Source organism: Channa argus, chromosome 2 (genome assembly GCF_033026475.1).
Source record: "Channa argus isolate prfri chromosome 2, Channa argus male v1.0, whole genome shotgun sequence".
NCBI lineage: Eukaryota > Metazoa > Chordata > Actinopteri > Anabantiformes > Channidae > Channa > Channa argus.
Genome location: NC_090198.1, coordinates 4160494 through 4178273, shown reverse-complemented (window position 1 = coordinate 4178273; position 17780 = coordinate 4160494). Strand labels below are relative to the sequence as shown.

Below are 17780 nucleotides of genomic sequence, written 5' to 3'. Positions count from 1 at the left end.
AATGGTGCTTAAACGATTATGGAGAAGCACAAAAAATGTATAAATGTTTTACGTTGTCAAAACCATGACACTCCCCCAGTCCTGCTGCACAGGTCCATGATTCGCTAGCACTGTGATGACCACACAGTGAGCTGCAGACACGAACGCAAACCACCTTTAATCACGGCACCTCTTATCATTCTCATAAGTGTCTGAAAATAGCATAGGGGAAGTGCCATTACTAACCCACCAACCACCAACCTCTATCCCCCCCTCCCCCCCCAACAAATAATCACCTCCTGGGAAGCAGCGAGATGGAGGAGAGGGGAAAAAAAAACAAAAAAAAACAGCAATCTTGTCTTTCAAACGAAAAGGGGAAAAATATTTTAAGGGGCAATGAATTTCGTGGAGCTGAATAGGATGTTGCTACATGTTTTACTAAAGGAAATATAATGGCAGACTATTATTAGATCACATTAATCACGAGTGTGCCAAAGGCAGTGACAGCCTCACTGAAAAGGATTGAAAACGCTGGTAATGGATATAAATTACCCATTGTGTGATAACAGGATTTTTTCTTCACTAAGAAGGTAAAAAGGAATAAAACACTGAGAGCCACTAAATGTGTGTGTGTGTGTGTATACATATTTGCATGTGCATAAGTGTGAGTGTCCTGCTCCCTTGTGTGTGTGTGTGTGTGTGTGTGTGTATGGAACATGTAATAATACAGGGTTATCAGCGCAGGATTAAAATTTTAAGCGAATCAGATAGTGACAGTGAGGCCTCGTATTAAAGGCACCAGCAACAGAAAAGAGGGAAGGATTAAAAACAGATTAAATTGGTTTGTAGTGACGGAGATGAAAGGAAGGAGGAAGAGACGAGGGGGGGGGGGGGGGGGAAGGAGAGTGTGTTTTGACAGAGGTCTGTCGGGCTTTTGGCATGGTGATAATGAGTCACATCTCCCATGCACTGTTATTTATCGCCGACTTGGCTCGCAAACAAAAGATCAATAATTTTGAGCAAATCTAATGTTGTCTTCGCCACTAATGCGCTCGTCCATCACATCTGCCATCTCCACCAAGGAGATGGACTGATTCTCTGTTTATTTGGAGATCAAATGCAATTATATCAGATGTCTATAATGACCCCCCTCGCACACACACGCACACATGAATGTCTACGCTGCCTTGGATCATGCCCGTGCGTGTGTGTATATATAGACATAAAAACATGCACAAAGGTGTCACGTCCATGTAAATGATAATATATGTATCGGAGGGGCGATGGGTTGCCACGCCATTTTTCCACATCAATCTTCATTTCTTGCTCAGACCTTGCCGCTGAAATATGAAGTGTGTCAATGGCCCGTCCCCCCACAACACAGGAGGCACACAAACATCCGTCAAAGCGACACACCCAGTGTTCACAAGTTAGCCCCGCAGCACCGAGAGATGAGAAGACAGCAGATCCTTCACTGACAACTAGCCCTGGGTGAGACACTTTCCAGCCACCTGAACTCAATCAGGCCCCAGTGGAGGCAGCATTTGGGTATTTCATTTCATCTTCTTCCCCTTATTCACTCGAGGTGCATTTGATTTATCTCTCAATGCTGCATGCAAGAATGCAAATCGCATTTGGAACTAATATTACTTTTGCTGTGGCTTCTACGTTGTAGCTGCTTGTTTGGGTTCCTCTCAATCTGACACTACTATCAGAGCCACGAAGGCTTCAGTCCACTCTAACCACAGTGCACTTGATATGTACCCACTCTGTAAGGTTCGTAAAGCTCAAGATACACATTATACTTTATACTACATGTTTACCCAAGTGTACGTCTACACACAACACGCAGCACGTCATCTGCATTATTGTTCACATACTTCCTGGCATGGTTTGTGTACATCTGAAGGATTTAAAAGGTTAGCAGGTTCAAAAGGGGCCAGACTCTGACCGACAACAACATTTCTTGCCTAGTAATCATTTTTGACTATGTGCCCAAACAATGCTCCAAATCATCACAGACTAAGAACGGCATACATGTGCTTGGTAACATGTATGTTTCGTCCCTAAACTCACAAACTGTTTGGCTGTTGGCTCCCTTTCCTGCATCAAGATCAAGCATATCCCATGCCAATCTCCAGCAGTATGACAGTCAAACCAGTGGCAGGTGTAAGGCACTAAGCTCCTTCCCCTTCTCCCTGGGTGAGGTGTGAGGAACAAAACAATGACAGACAAAGGTCATGCGGCCCACAACGCCCCACACGCTGAGGTGTTGACCTGCCAAACGCACCCCCGAGGCAAGAAGAAGAAAGGAAGGAAGGAAGGAAGGAAGGAAGGAGGAAAGATAAAAGAAAAGTCTGCAGACAACAAAAGAAAAACTGAAGATAACAGGCCACAAAGTGCACCAGCTGAATGTAATGTAAAAGGTAATCGGAAAGTCAAGTTAAGCCTTTGAATACTTTTTCTAAGTGACATCAGGAAGAGGGATGCAAGTGACAAATGTTCAATTTTTTTAAATGATTATCTTTTGTTTTTAATAATCCCGCTATTTAGATAATAATGATAATGAATATATTGTGCTGTAGTCTCAAAATTTTTTAATTATTAATTAATTTTTTGGTGACAGATTTTCTTGTTTTTAAAGATTGTTTAAAACACACGCTGTTTGCCGACACTGTGTGAAACACGTCTGCCTGTATAAAACGCTGCACATATAAAAGTGCCGTCACCCCCTTTTGGTCAACGAGATATCAGAAGATTTTCAATCTAAAATGAAAGAGTGAAAAGTTTTGGCTTTTTTTTTTGCTCTTGATGAATAACTTGAACAACTAACCAATTATCTCTGTTGGTAGACCCTTCAATTAATCCTTTCAACACTACAATGGATGGCGCAACATGTTCCAGTTTTGTTGATGCCTCCTGCATTACATCAAGTTTTCAACGAGCTTGTGTTTAATCAAAACCTGCTTTTCTGAAAAGTGTGAGAAAAGGCAGGTGCCGGCTAAAGCAGGTCAGGACCTGGGCAGGTAAAATAATAAAGCGTTGACATAAGGCTGAGAGCAGGGAGGCGCACCATGACCCAGTGTAACCCAGGGCACCTCCCAACTACACCAAACCCCCCCCCCCCCCCCCTCTCGCTGTCATTCTTTCCCACTGTCAACATATCCAGGCACCTACATGCATGGCAGAGAGCCTAGATATTCAGAGCAGGGTGCAGCGAAAGGTCGACGAGCCTGGAAGAAATGGAGGGAATTAGCAAAAAGGTGACGTTTTGGTGTACAGACTCTTTGTTAATGCAATCAGCAAGTCAAAGCTTTGCGTGAGACTGACAACCTCAGCAGAAACATTGTCATGTGTTGCTTCTGAGGTGCATGAGGCCATGGGGAAATCAAGAGAGGGGCTGTTATAAATAGCCCACAATTGCACGCAGGGATCGTCACCTAAACTGTTTTTTCCTTCCCCTGTTTAATTGACATCCGTACATCAGTGGTAAAAAATGCAAATATACAGAGATAAACATGGTGTTAATGACACAGCCATACACACTCGTTAGTTATCTGGCACAAGAGTGACAGTGGTGTGTACACATGGTAACAGGTCAGCATCTCTGATTCACCCAAAGCCATGTGAAAAGACGTTGTAGCCGACGCTGAGACACATATTCCACATGTTCACTTTGAACTGTCGGCTGAAATCTCTCTTACACCTACAGAAGAAACACGTCAGAGCCCTGGAAGCTAGGACGTGTGTAATATCCTCACTGTAATGGCCACCTTCCATATTGTCGTAATCATTATTGTCACTGACAGCATCACTATCATCATCAACACCATCATCTGTAATCATCAAGCACATCACAGGCCATATGTTTTTTTTTTGATGCATTCAAACAATGCTTTTTCAAAGTCTGATCATTCCATATAATACAAGGCAAGATTATCTGATGTCAACAGACTTGAGTTTGTAGCAACAAAATGTTTATTGGCATTTAGGCAGAACCTCCTGCAATTTACCACCACAATAATCTTTTTGCAAATCTGCTTACACATCTTAAAAAGTTACCAGTAAACTTAATCCAACCACCACATATTGCCAACAGACTGAAATATATTATCATTTGAAAATATACTGATGTGTACATATTACACATACAAATGTAAGATTAGAAATGATCACTGCTGTCTGGTTTTGTTAAAGGTTTGTTTAAACAATGATGTCTTCATGCAAGAATGAACACATCAAATGACAGCAGAGCTAAATGGTTCAGTCTGGAGTTCAAGGTAGTGGATAGGAGAAGTAGCAAGTCTTGTTATCATGGAAGTGACCGGATTATCATTGTCATGCAGCTTTAGGCTTATGCCTAGTTGGTAAGGCAGCTGTCCATAGATCACAGGGTTGGTGGTTCAACCCCTGGTCCCTCTGAACGCTAAGTTGCAGTTACATTGTGCTTTTGATAAAAGCTCGATAGGAGCAGACAATTTGGGATTTACCATTTACAATAGTCATGGTTCATGTTCTGCATATCAGTGGGCTAGTAGCTTTATTACCATTGATAGATTTGTCTTTATACTATGGACGCAGAGTCGGAGTAGAAAAATGAAAGGTGCCAGTGGCGGTTGAGACACCCAATGTAAAAAGCAACAAAGTCAGTGCAGGTAGGTGGTCATTTTGGTTAATTAGGAGACAAATCAAAGGGCTTTGTAATGTGGGACGGCCATTCATATCATGTTTCAAACCAACAGAAAATGAGGTAACTTAAGTCAATGTTGTTACTTTATTTTAACTCAAGTGCTTAACCACGATCAACTCTTTTTTTTTAACCAATCACACACTTTGAGTTTTGATGCCTAAATGGAACAAAGTTGTAGTTCTGTGTTTTGTATTGTAGCTGTGACAATAATGGTCTGGTGCTTGATAAGCACCCAGGTGCCTGTTGGCAGCAAGAGTAGGGACCTACTAACCTGTACGCACAGGCCAAAAAGGTTGATTACATTCAAACTGGGTGAGATTAATAACCTAAACCACTGTGGTTAAATTCTAGTTTTAGCTCCCTAACTATTTACATTGTCATGGTCCCTACACGATACCTTTATTGCTATGTGCAGGTCTTTCCAAAAGTGCAAATCTTAAGACATTCGGCATTTATTCTTCGTCATGAATTGAATAATAAAATCTATGCTACCAGAAATGTTTTTAACATATGTTTTTTGCCTGGTGAACGTCTTTTCTAATGATGGCCAAAATCTCTATATGGGCTAAATAGCAGGTTAATGAAAAAAAAATCCCTTAGTTTCACAATAAAGACAATGATTTGCAGCTGTGTCACACACTTTTTATTTAACCTGCTGAAAACATTGGCGTGTGAAGTATTGAAGTGTCTGAGGCTACTGTACAATAAGTATCCAGTGGGCTGACCTGTCTCAGGCGACACTGATATTAGCTTTGTTCAGTGGTGTGGCATCACTGGTGATTATAATCAAATCCACTTTATCATCTACATGTGAAAATGTAGAAAATCTACTTTTTAATTTGGATTTTTTATTTTTTTTGGCTTGTCTCCCTTAGTAGCAGTGTTTAGTGGTGAGGAAATCCTCTGACACATATAATCTACTTCAGACTGACATCAGGCAGGCTTGCTATCGGTGGATCCCTATCTCACTGAGCAGACTGCATACACGATGCAGTCTGGGAGCCAGGCTAGACTGACACCACAACAGCAGCCTTTGGTTCCCTCAATGCTCCTCTCGTAGCCTGAATATCGCCTGTGGGATTTCACCGCACTAAAGAGTCATGTCAAAGATCTCTACAACGCGTGACGTCTCCCTCAGCCACTGCTGTCATGTTCCCTCTCCTACTTACTTCCACCCCAACCCCTCCACCCTCTTTTTTTTTTTTTTTTCCCTTTCCAAGCCTCTCTTGACTCTGGTTATAGCAGGAGAGTTTCTCCCTGAGCGTTTTAAGTTGTCAGTTTTTTAAACACACATATCAAAGTCAGGAGTAAAGAGGGGGGAAAAAAAGACAGATGTTTCTCTTATGCTTTTCTACTTGAGTACAATAAGGCTTTGAAAAGGAGCGGGAGAGGGAGAGGAGTGAAAAGACATTTGCAGAGATCTTTTTGCAATCCAGATCTTTTCTCCCGACGACTGGCAGTACATCATTTGTATTGATGCAATATTAAATTTCAATATCGCATGTCAAAAGGTACAAAATGATAGATCATAGCCTAACTAAATGAATTATTAAAGGCATACGCCGGCTGTGCTATCAGCTTCTCTTACAATCAGCTGTGTCAGAAGAGTGCAGTTGGTGATACTGGCAGAATTTCAAAGCTTTGTCGTTTTTCTTTCTAGCTGCATCCCAGCTTTCTTAATCTAGCTTTCTGTCACTTATTAATGTTCCCAAGGAACTAAAAACCACAGATCTTTCCCTCCCAATAATCAGAGGCTTAACTCACGTCCTTTTATTTCTCTCGAAAAAAATTATTTGAAAAAATAAATGAACAAAGTCATAATTAAATATTGAATATTGAACAGAAGATAAGGAGAATATGTTTAGCTTTAGTAGATATGTTAAGAGGAGAGAAGAAGGAGAGAGCACAGCCACAGTTGAGGCAGTGTCTCATTCTGGGTGGTATGATTTATGTGCTCTTTATGTGCTCTGCGACCCTGTAAGTTTATCTCTATATTCCCTGCCTGATAGAGTGACTCCTTGGTTGTTTCTGTGCCTCGACGCAATAACACTGTGTACCGGACTCAACGCTTGATTTTTATTTACAGCTTGAGTCAAAGGTTGCATCTTTGATGGCTCGTCAAGTTGTGGTTGACGGGAAAAGAAGGACAAGACGGAGATTCTTCTCCCACTGAAACAAGTGGATTTAACAAGACTGTGTGCATCAGCTAAAATAAAGAGAGAGAATGAGAAGATGCCCACACAGGTTGGTTGGTTGCTGATTAATGCATCTTCTGACAGGAGGTCCTTCAGCCAGTGTTGGCTGCTTTAGGGCAGAACTGTGGCTAATTCGCAGGCTAGTTGTCTCCCATCTTCTTTATTAGCTGAGATGGTGCAGATGAGGAGACTGAAGGTAAAGTGAGCAGGGAGTCAGAGTACTTACATGATTCACAATCAAGGTTTCTGATACCTTGACTTGCTGCTTTGAATACGATTTGATAAACTAGATGTTTCACATGTAGTAAAGCCATTTCCTCTACCCCAAAAAACACCAGGTTAAAACTCTTAAAAAATGTTATGTCTTTCTAAACAGCCAGTCTAATACACAGTTCTGCAATAAACCAATAAGAACTAGCTCAACATATGGGGCCTTTCTTATTTATAGTCTTCTTTAATTAAATGATCATTACCACTTTCTGTTTTATGGTGCATATAGGATATTAACCGTTAATTCTTTTAAAATTAGAAAAATGTTTTCGACTGTTGCAGTAGCAATACCTACTACATGGATTAGATTAAATTCAGACTAACAGCCATGTTCTATGTGATCTTGTAAGAATTTGATGTTACAAATGATGAAAAATGAAAAAAAGCAGTCAGAGTCATATATGTTTTAATGAACTAATGAAGCATTAAACGTATTACCTGAAACAAGTCACACGGAGGTGGATGGTGTGAATACAATACAATACAGGAGCATCATGCCACAGATCCAAGGTTAACTGGAGACTCCAGTGTGTGGTTGTTCGTGAGCAACCAAAGCTTCTTTTGGTTAAAGAAAGAATAAACAGGTTGTGTGTAAAGTGACTGATGATTTTTTTTTTTTCCCCTCTGTTACGTAGCAAAGACCACAATGTTTTTTCTAACCTTATCCAAGTGCTGTGAGTGCCTAAACACGATCATAACATATTTAATAATGCTGACAAACTGGATGCTGTACTGCAACATTAGATATTTTGGCATCAAAATCTCCCTCGTTTGGCAACATTTTACAGAAATGTTCAGTTTCAATGCATTAGTATTTGCTTGTTGTCACTGAGGGTTATTATTATTAACATACACTGGCTATGTTAACATTATCTGGATGCAATTATGTTCCCCATAAAAAAACATATCTGTGATTGTAGTTTAGCTGCACAGAAACATAATTTTAGGAAGACATTATACAGTGCAAACCACAAGAGCCCGGCTATATTATATGCTTATTTATGTGTGTTAGTGGCCTGCACGAGTGTTAATTCCTCTGTGCGTGTGCGATGTCCTGAATCCCTAACCCCCATGAGGTTTTAATTGCAGGGTCCAGATTGCAAGGGTTGGTTAAGGCCTGCGACCCCCATGAGAAGTCACAGCCTCCATTTAGCATTCCAGATCCCATGCAAACGAACACAGGGCCCCCGCGTTAGTGTGCTAGCACTGGCTGGCAAAAATTCAATTTTTATCCCCCTTTTGTATCCAAGCCTGCTGTCTTGCCCTAACGATGCTCTCTCACCCCCCCCCCCCCCCCCCCCCCCCAAACACATACACACACCCTCATCCCCCTACTACTACTACACACACACACACACACACACACCCCTTCACATGCCTTCTCCCTTCAACAACAGAACACAGTGGAGTCGTTAGGACCCTCTCTTCATTACTTCAAAAAACCAATCATTAGACACCAGAGTATATACGTAATTAGAAAATCACTTCCTTTGCAATCCCGGCTAAGTAGTTTACATACTGTAATTACAGGGACAAAATCAATTTTTAATCATTTCACTGATTGGGCTCATCAGCTCAGTAGGAACATTGTATCCTGCTTGTTGTGCGAAAGCAACATCTGGGCTAAAACAATTACCCTTTTGTGTTCCAGAGCAGCTCTAAAAATGCCTCGCTGCCACTTCCCCATGTCGTGGACACTCTTTCTATCTCTATCCGTCTCCAGACGCCTTTTTTTCTCCTCGTCTTCACGTTTCTTTCCTTCCCTTGCCTTTTCCTCCCTTTCTCATTCCCCTCTCTTCTTCGCTCCTCTTTCTCTTTCACTCCCTGCCCTTGACTTGGACATGGAGGATCACATTTAAAGCTTTATAAATCAATACGCTATAATAAGCTGCTCTTGACAGCGAGGGAAACAAAGGAGAGAAGGGGGGGGGGCAGAAACAACAACATATTGCTTTTTTAACACCTGTTTTTTTTGTTTTTTCTCTCTGTGCCCCTGTTGTTATTGTCATAGGTGTTATGATTTTTACATTGTTGCCTTTTATAAAACAGATTTTGTTTGGCCCTGAAGAAATATCACCTTATTACCATGTTCACTACAAGGAGGCGGGGTGGGGGGGGGGATGTTGCGACGATGTCGATAACAGTTTTAACCGATACATAAAGGCAGAAGATGGCAGTTGTTCTTGTTAAAATGAGACATAAATACATAATCCAACTTCCAACCGTGTCTTCTGCCCTGGTATGTTTCACCCTTCAACGGCTAATAAAATGCTTTGTATTCTTGTCTGTGAGAGGCCCGATCGATCCACATTAGTCTGAACTCTCTCTCGGTCTCTCTCACTTTTAAAACTCAGGAAATCAGATTTCAGAGTGGGGAGAAAAAAAATCGGTTAATGCATTGATCACTTGGGCTGTATGCAAATCACATTTGCTTTTATTTTTTTTTCTGATCAATAGCATTAATTAACAGCTTCGTTTTAACGGCACCCCACAATCCCGTTAGACACCGCTGTCGACCTCAGAAATCATCTCCCTTCACGTCTACCCTCCAACCCCCCCCTCCCCCTCAGTAGCCATGGAAATGAATGGCGCGTGGCAGGGACCATAAATCAGAAAATCCAATTTGACCATGAGCTCTAGTACCAACAGTAAAATATGAGCACGAAGCAAACACACAGGTAGATCAACCTTTAGTGGCCAGAATGCTACTTATTTATGACCAAACAAAAAGTTTAGATCAGTACCTTTCATCAGTTTCAGCTAAATTTTAGAAACTGTTTTAAACTGATACATTTTTGCACATGAAGTACATGAGGGTTTACCTGTCACAGAGGGTTCAGCTTGTGAAAACTTTCTTTTGCAGCTCTGAAATAATATGATTGATTAATCACACCGATGTAAACAGCACTATCTGAGTTCAGGATCCCCCTGGTTTTTAAACACCCCTTGTTGTAAAAATTTAGACTGTGCTGCTTTGATTTGAACCCTTTTTGTATTAATGTTTCCCACGTGTCTTAAATGTATCTAAGTGCTGACAGGCAACAAAATGGTGCAGCACTTAGCACTGTTACCTCGAGGCAAGAGGGTTCAGGGTTCGTACCAGCGAGGCCCACTGCTAGCTGGGATTGGATCCAGCTTCCTCTGTGACCCTACACTCGAAGTTGTTACACTGGGATTTTGTGGAATCAACTTATATTTTTTTTATTAACATAACATAAATATCTAAGTTTTACATTTTCAGGATAAGCTTAGTGTCAGAACTTGAAATTTACTTTCAACTCAACTTACAGTTTACAAGTTTGACAGTTACAAAACAGTAACAACATTAGTAGATGGCTCAGCCCTGGTTAAGAATTTTTTAACATTTTTTAGAGCCTCTTCTTTTCTAAAACTTTGAAACTGTAGTTTGAAACATGACAGACTTTGTACGTGTTTTCAGTTTATATTACATTGTTTTTTTTCCCATAATAATAAGAACCATACTTGACCATGATACAGGTTAGTGTTAAATTCAGTGGCTCAGTTCTCACTTTTTAACTAGGAATTGACTCTTAACGCTGAGAAATGTCAAAGGTCAGGAAATCGAATGATTTTGAGTAAAGATTCCTGACTTGATTGGATCGCAGCACCCCGTTCAGTTTCCATGTTAATAACTTGGTAGAAAATAGAGGCAACTGGTTTCCACACAGTTTTCCAGTAAAGTCAACTAAGTTAGTTTAAGACGAAACAAACTCAGTGGGTTTAGCCAATTGATAGATGGATGGATAGAATATGTATCAATACTACTACTGATCACTACTGATCAGAATGTTACACATTTTTGCCTTTTTGTTTCTATCTTTCATTTGCGTTATGTTATTTTATGAAAGAAAATTAGAATTTGTGATTTACTTATGTAATTTGGTTTGACACTAGTTCAACTCCAATAGACAACTAACTGCTGTACGTCATGGTGGTGTGTGTGTGCGTTTGTGTGTGTGTTTGTGCTAACCAGCCTAGCTGCTGCTGCCAGGGATGCTACAGTGTGGGATTAATAATGGACCCTTTTTGAAATTATTATTATTCCCAAAATGCTCTTTTGTGATTTGCTTTGAAGGGCGTGCATGTGTGGGTGGGTGGGGTAGGGGGGGGGGAGGGTGTTAAGTGAGTAAGAGGGAGGTGGTTGGGGGGGGGGGGGGGGGGCTTGCTTGCTCATTTGGAGAGCTTTTCCAATTATACAATTAGTCAGGAATGTAGGCCAGCAGCCTTGGTGTTCCTCCTGCTCCCCGACCCTGGATAGCAAGTGCCCACGCCTCACTTTGTTTTTATCTGTTTCTTTTTCACTTGTTAAAAAAAAAAATACATAAATAAATAAAGACTCAAAAAAAAAAACGGAAATAATAACCGATTGTAGGTATAATATGAATGAAATGTCAGCTCACAGTTCAGGAGGCGGCTGAAGCAGCCGGTGTCCCAGAGGAGCAGGGACGGCAAACGCTGACCTTGTTTGGTGATTGGGTTGTATGCGAACAACTGTGATTGTTCGCTGTGGTTTTAATAAATAAAGTCAAAGGGTGATGGTTTCTCCAGTCAAATTATGGTTGTTCTGTTTTTGCTGTGTTCAATGACTTTTTTTTGCAAATCTACGACTAACTCACAACATCTAAAAGTCCAACACTTGGGGAAGATAGTGGTGTCACTGAAATAGCTGATTTATGATGAAGGAAAGATCGGTTTTATAATTTGGCCCTTCTCCGATGGTCCCCTCACTCCTGCCTGCCTGCTACCGACTGTACCGTACTGGGTTTAATATGAAGCAACAACAACAGCCAAGTGCCATCTGTTGGCATGTGGATTTTCTGTAATCTCTCTTTACTGATTACAACAATGACTACACGAACCTCTTAAATAATTATCCCACAATGTAAAAAAAAAAAGCTAAATAATTATAATCATTAACTCCCACCAAGTCTGCCACTCCTCCAGCAAATGAAGGCTGTCAGACACAGAGAGAGATAAAGAGAGAGACAGAGTTAGAGAGAGTTTTTTTGCTGTGATGCCAATCATGTCTTATTTATACCAGCAGGGTAGAGCACCACACAGCAGTGACAATCTTAACCCAATAAGATTCAAGAGGAAACTGTGGGAAAATTGACCCCTCTCCACCCACTACCACTGCACCGTATGTTGCTCCTTTTCAGTTTTCTTATGGGAACAAAATCCCCCCAAAACTGAGTACCAGTGATTTTGCTGGTATCGGGCATATAGGTCCAACAATGGAATCAATGCTAGGTCTTGATGTAGAACACTTAGAATTAAAAAAAAAAAACACTTTTTAAAAAATCAAAAAGTATATATTACAGCCTGAAGAAAAGAGTCAGAGCTATGATTAAAAAACTGTTCACAAAATTGCTATATTTGTACAGTTTTTATGTATTTGTACAAATGCAACAAGTATGACATTGACATCCGTATAAAAAAAAAAAATGATCTGGGAGATACAGGTAATCAGTTTAACGCGAAGAAAAAAGTATGAATGAATTCAATATAGTATTTTTTAAATTACAGGCAGACACAAAGCATCAAATGTGGAATCATAACACAATATTTAAATGTGTAATAATTATTGTTGCTGTTGCATGGTTGTGTGAGCAATGTGGATGCTCAATAGTTGGGTTTTAACTTTTTTTTGGGTAATTTAATCTATAAAATTCGTCATAGTTTAGAAATGTATCACATTGTTTAAGTCAAAGTTAATCACGGCAAATGTACAGTCAATGGCCTAGAGATCAAATATAAAAGTGCAAGTACCTCCAACTTGTCCAGTACATCAGTAAGCGCACTTGCCATTTTACACTAATCCTATACTGTAGATACACATTCACTGGAAGCTCGTGCCTCGTTTTGTCAGGAGCAGGTTTGGAATGTCAAGGCTTTGTGTGCGTCTCTCTAAATGTTCATCTGTGTGTGCAGCTCTGTTTACGAATCTCTTTCTATATAAGTCATCTGTGTGTGTGTGTGTGTGTGTGTGTGTGTGTGTGTGTTCGCCTGTATGTGTGAGCGCTTTGTGTGAGAAATGGTGTGAGAATACGTCAAAGGGAGCATGTGTTAGCTCTGCTTCCAATATGAGGGAAATCTGTGGCACATACCTCAGATATGACACAAGCCAAAACGGCATGACTCACCCATGCTATATTTGATTAATGAAACTACAGCCGGTAAAATGTGCTCCAAAACAGCAGACCATCACCAAGGCAAGGTTTGACTGGAGAACTGTAGCATCATAATATTATTATTAAGGTATGAAGACAAATATGTCTATGTTTTTTTAACTTTTGAGACGCATTTGTGAATGCAGGGTGACAAGCTGTTTTCTCAGCTTGTCCTGAAGATGACAGCTGTCATATATACGTTCAATCCCTGCTGAATGTGAATCTTACAATAAATGTTAGAATATGAATTTTTCTGGCTTCAAGAGAAAAGGTTTCAATTGATTAGCACTTTACAAGCAATCAATTTTTACAAACCGGCCTGACCCCCTTCTTCTCTTTATCTGTTTCTGCAGAAGCCAACTCTCAGGACGGTGGTCTGTTACAAATTAAAAGAATACAGAGAAGTGAGGTTGCGTGAGTAATTATCAGAGGGAGGAAGAAAGAAGAAGATGGGGAATGTCAGAGAGAAAGGTGAACGTCTGTTGTATGAGCAGAATAGTGGCTATGATGGTGATGGTGAAGATGATGATTTCAAACAACCAGGTGGGATAAAGCATTCTAACCCAAAGCAGATATATCCCCTCACTTGTACTTGTCACTTGATCTCTAATCACTCACTGACACACATACAGTACACACCATAAAAGCCCATCAGTATAAAAGATGGGGTGGCCACGCTCCTCCAGCTCCAGGAATAATGGCTTGCACCTGTTTACCATGTCACCTCTGTTTGCTAATTGTCTCCTTGAGCTACATAGAGAGGAACTGACGGCGTTGTGGCTTTTTGACAGGCAAGCTGTGCATGTGTGTGTGTGTGTGTGTGTGTTTGAGGAACGGCCAAAACTCTTTAAATACTTATGCAAAACAGACATAACAATTTTAAGATAATAGATCTTTACTCTCTGTCTTGATTGAAATTTGCACTAAAGAGAAAGTATTTTTATTTTTATGTTATAGCAATGAAGACAATATTTACTAATCGATCTAAAGAATTACCAAAATTTTGACCATGTCATTTAGGTGTGTTGGTGGTTTGTCATTAAAAGAGAGGAGTTGTCTACATTTAGATGGTCTGGATGCTTCTAGTACTATTGGCACTCAAAGCACTTTACACTGCTTGTGATTCACCTAGTTGCAGCCACAAATCGATGGGGGTGCTGCTATCGGGCGCCAGCTGGCCAACACTCACCGGGAGCAACTAAGTTGGGGTTTGGTGTCTTACTGTATTTAAGGGCACTTTGACCGGCAATCGAACCAACAACTGTGGGATTGATGGACGATTGCTCTACCTCCTGCGCCAAAGTAGCAGTGTAGTTACTGTGTCCCTGGACCTACTTATATCTTCATTTAATGGTAAAAATGAACACAAAAAAACCAAACTGTGTTTCAGTCATCAAGTGTTTGGATGACTGATCTTGGATTTACAATGCTATATAATATTTCATGAAGCAGAGAACCCAAATGCACATAGACGTCATTTCTGGCTCCAGACCTTTGTTGCATGTCATAGACCTCTTGTTTCATGTCATCATGTCCATTTAATCTTGAATGGATATAAAAATATTTTATTAATGTAATTAATTTATTAAACTATTTTCAACCTAATCATCTCAATACATCTGTATCTAGGCATCCAGTATATGGAGCAAGCAGTTTGAAAAAATTAGGCTGCAAAACTAAGTAGGCCACAGCTGTTATTTCAATGGTTTAGATACATTTTATCAACATTTAATATCTTCCGCTGCTCAGCTAATTTTAAGGCTGTAGGTTGTTAACATTTATTTAAAAAGTTTTCAGCTTATCAACAGTTCTTATACTCACGGGTGTACTTGAAAATGTTGACAATCAACCTTCAAAAGTGGATTTTTATATGCTAAAAGTACATTTCACACTGGGCTTAGACCCGCCAGACTTCTCATACCCCATCAATAGAGAGACTGCACAAATAATGAGTGTACAACTCTTTAGACCATTTGTGCCAACAGCCGAAAACATTTAAAACAAATGTATTAAAGATGGGTGACACCTAGCAGCTATAGTCAAACGTTTAAGGAGCTTTCACGCAGGAGACCAGAATTCAAGTCCAATGTGAAACAACATTCAGTCATCATTAATAACATTGTGTATTTGTGCCAAATTACTTAACCTTTCTATTTTTTTAAAAAAAGTCCAAATAAGCTGTTTGTACAGTTACAAATTTGACTGTTTTGACAGTGAGAGTCGACAGACGCCATTTTGGTGCCCGGTGCCTTGAGTGTGCAGTTTCAGCAGATGCCTACTGTCACTGGGGCGCTTGCTGCAACAGACGAATCTGTGGGTCATATGAGAGGCTAGGAACAAATATGGTAAGTGGCTGTTTACTTTGAAGGACTTGTTGCTGCAATAACATGTGTCAGATTTTGCAGCATCACTGACTTTGTGTGGCCTTCTTACTGCGTGGTTAGGAAAATGGAGGTGTCGGCTATGAATAAATACCTCATCATATCTAACTTTGAAGCACTTCAGAGCAAATCACTGACCCACCAACAGATGCAGCAATGGGCAGTTCCCAAGTATGAATGACACCATGACATGGCTTAAGTGCCATGCATGCTCAATTGACTTTCGCCAGATAAACAAAGATTTAGGACGAGATGTGCGCGTGAGCGTTTGCGCGCGCGCGGCTGTGTGTTAGTGTGACAGACACCTTTAATATCCTCCCTTTCCCCTGTGATCAATGGGTGTGATCGTACCTGTGTGACTGCCGCCTCTCCAACGAATGCCGGATGTCAGGAAGAGCGCCGACAGCTCCACAGAAGGTGGGACAACAAGAGTCTGTAAACAAAGCACACACCAGGAAATTCACAGTCATCCACATTTGAAAGCTTGACAAGTTTGCAACACTAGCGACAGCAGTGAAATACACATTAAAATATTGTGCCCTGATCAACCATCCCCTCCAATCTCCCCCCCCCCCCCCCCCCCACTTCTTTGTTTTTCCTCAGGACTTCCTGTAAGGATGTGATGTCACCTACACATCAACAAGCAATATTACACATACGTGAGGTGTAATTGTTTGCGTTTATCAATCATTTACTTTTTTATTGTTAGGATTACTTTTTCATTGACACTGTAATATCCAGCCGAAGACAAGCGGAATTAAACTGGGACACAAATGGTTTGTCATTCGGGAGTAAAAATATGTAAAAATAGCACGAGCAGAAAACTGTTAAAAGAAGTCCTAGCAGCACAGCAGTACATGTTATCTGATCCAGCTTTGAAGCTGCTTCCTAACACCACAAAAATAATCAAGCAAACACAAAGTATGTGAAGTTAAAGTGCCACCCCCTTTTAAAGCCGTATGCGACTTGGGGAAAATGCAACAGCATAGGACTCTGACTGTTAGGGTTGACTGATAGGTGTCACGACTTCAAAAAAAATGACATATGATATAGTTGCTTAGCCCCGCAAAAAGTTTTTATGCCCGGCTGAGGTGCAAAAACCTGAAAATGTTGTATAAAGCTAATTGATCTATTTCTACACAGCTGAATAAACTGCCTCTGGTTTGCATTTAATTTTTTGTGAGATTTCAAATGTTTGCTTAAATCTGTTGAAGTTGGCTGTGATGGTAATGTGAGACATCTTGGTTCCCTGTATTTACCTTGAGTCTTAAGTGCTAAATGCTCGATGCTGTTTGTTCTGCACAAGATCACCTGTCACCTGTCTTGTTTTCTTGGGTTTCTGTAGGTGGTTCTTATTGTTTGATTGATTCAAATGATGGTATCTGATCCAAAATGCTGCACGTTACTATCAAAAACGTTAACTGGCAAAAAGGTCTCAGAGAGGTTCTGAATTTAGAAAGGCAGCCAGGCATGAAAGGGCTGAGTCCTGCAACAGGATTCTTTAGGCAGAAAATGGCAAAGAGGCAACAGAGTACGGTCTAGCACAAGATTATTTTGCTGCTACTGTGAACAAGAGGACATTACACATGTGGCATAATGTACAATGATGACATAACAAACATCAACACTAAGGGAGCAGGGATTCTAAGCCAAACCGTGACGTGTTACTAACCCTAACTATATTTTATTGCCTAAACCTAATAGGATTAAAAATGGTGTTACGCCAGCCCTTGTCTGCCATAGTGAGGAGGGGCAGCAGCTTTTTTATGTCCTGGTAACATGTCAAAGACAACTCTTCCATTTCCACCGCACTTGACTCTAACTTAGCTGTCACTCACTGAGTCATACAGTTGATCCTGAACCAACTTCCCCCCCCCCCCCCCACAGTGTATCCGGGCGCACTTTGAATCTGTCGAGCTCAATTGGGGCGGGGGGTTGGGGGGGCTGCAAAGGTCTCATTCACAATGAATAACAGCTGTTGCTGGCCCGGGTTTTTCAATCCGTATGTGTGAACGGCCCCTAAGACTTCCACACGCATGCTCACACACAAAGCAGCAACGTTGCCTTAAGTCAC

General features: G+C 40.7%; 1 protein-coding gene across 10 annotated transcripts in view; it reads right to left on the bottom strand.

Annotated features, from left to right (window-relative positions):
• The window catches only part of znf536 (zinc finger protein 536), a 216555-nt gene that overhangs the window by 174980 nt on the left and 23795 nt on the right, over nt 1-17780 (bottom strand). For all 10 annotated transcript variants that reach the window (XR_010912298.1, XR_010912299.1, XM_067494954.1 and 7 more), the window contains exon 2: nt 16058-16139. The gene's annotated coding sequence lies outside the window, so the exon portion shown is untranslated. The remainder of the gene's footprint in view (nt 1-16057; nt 16140-17780) is intronic.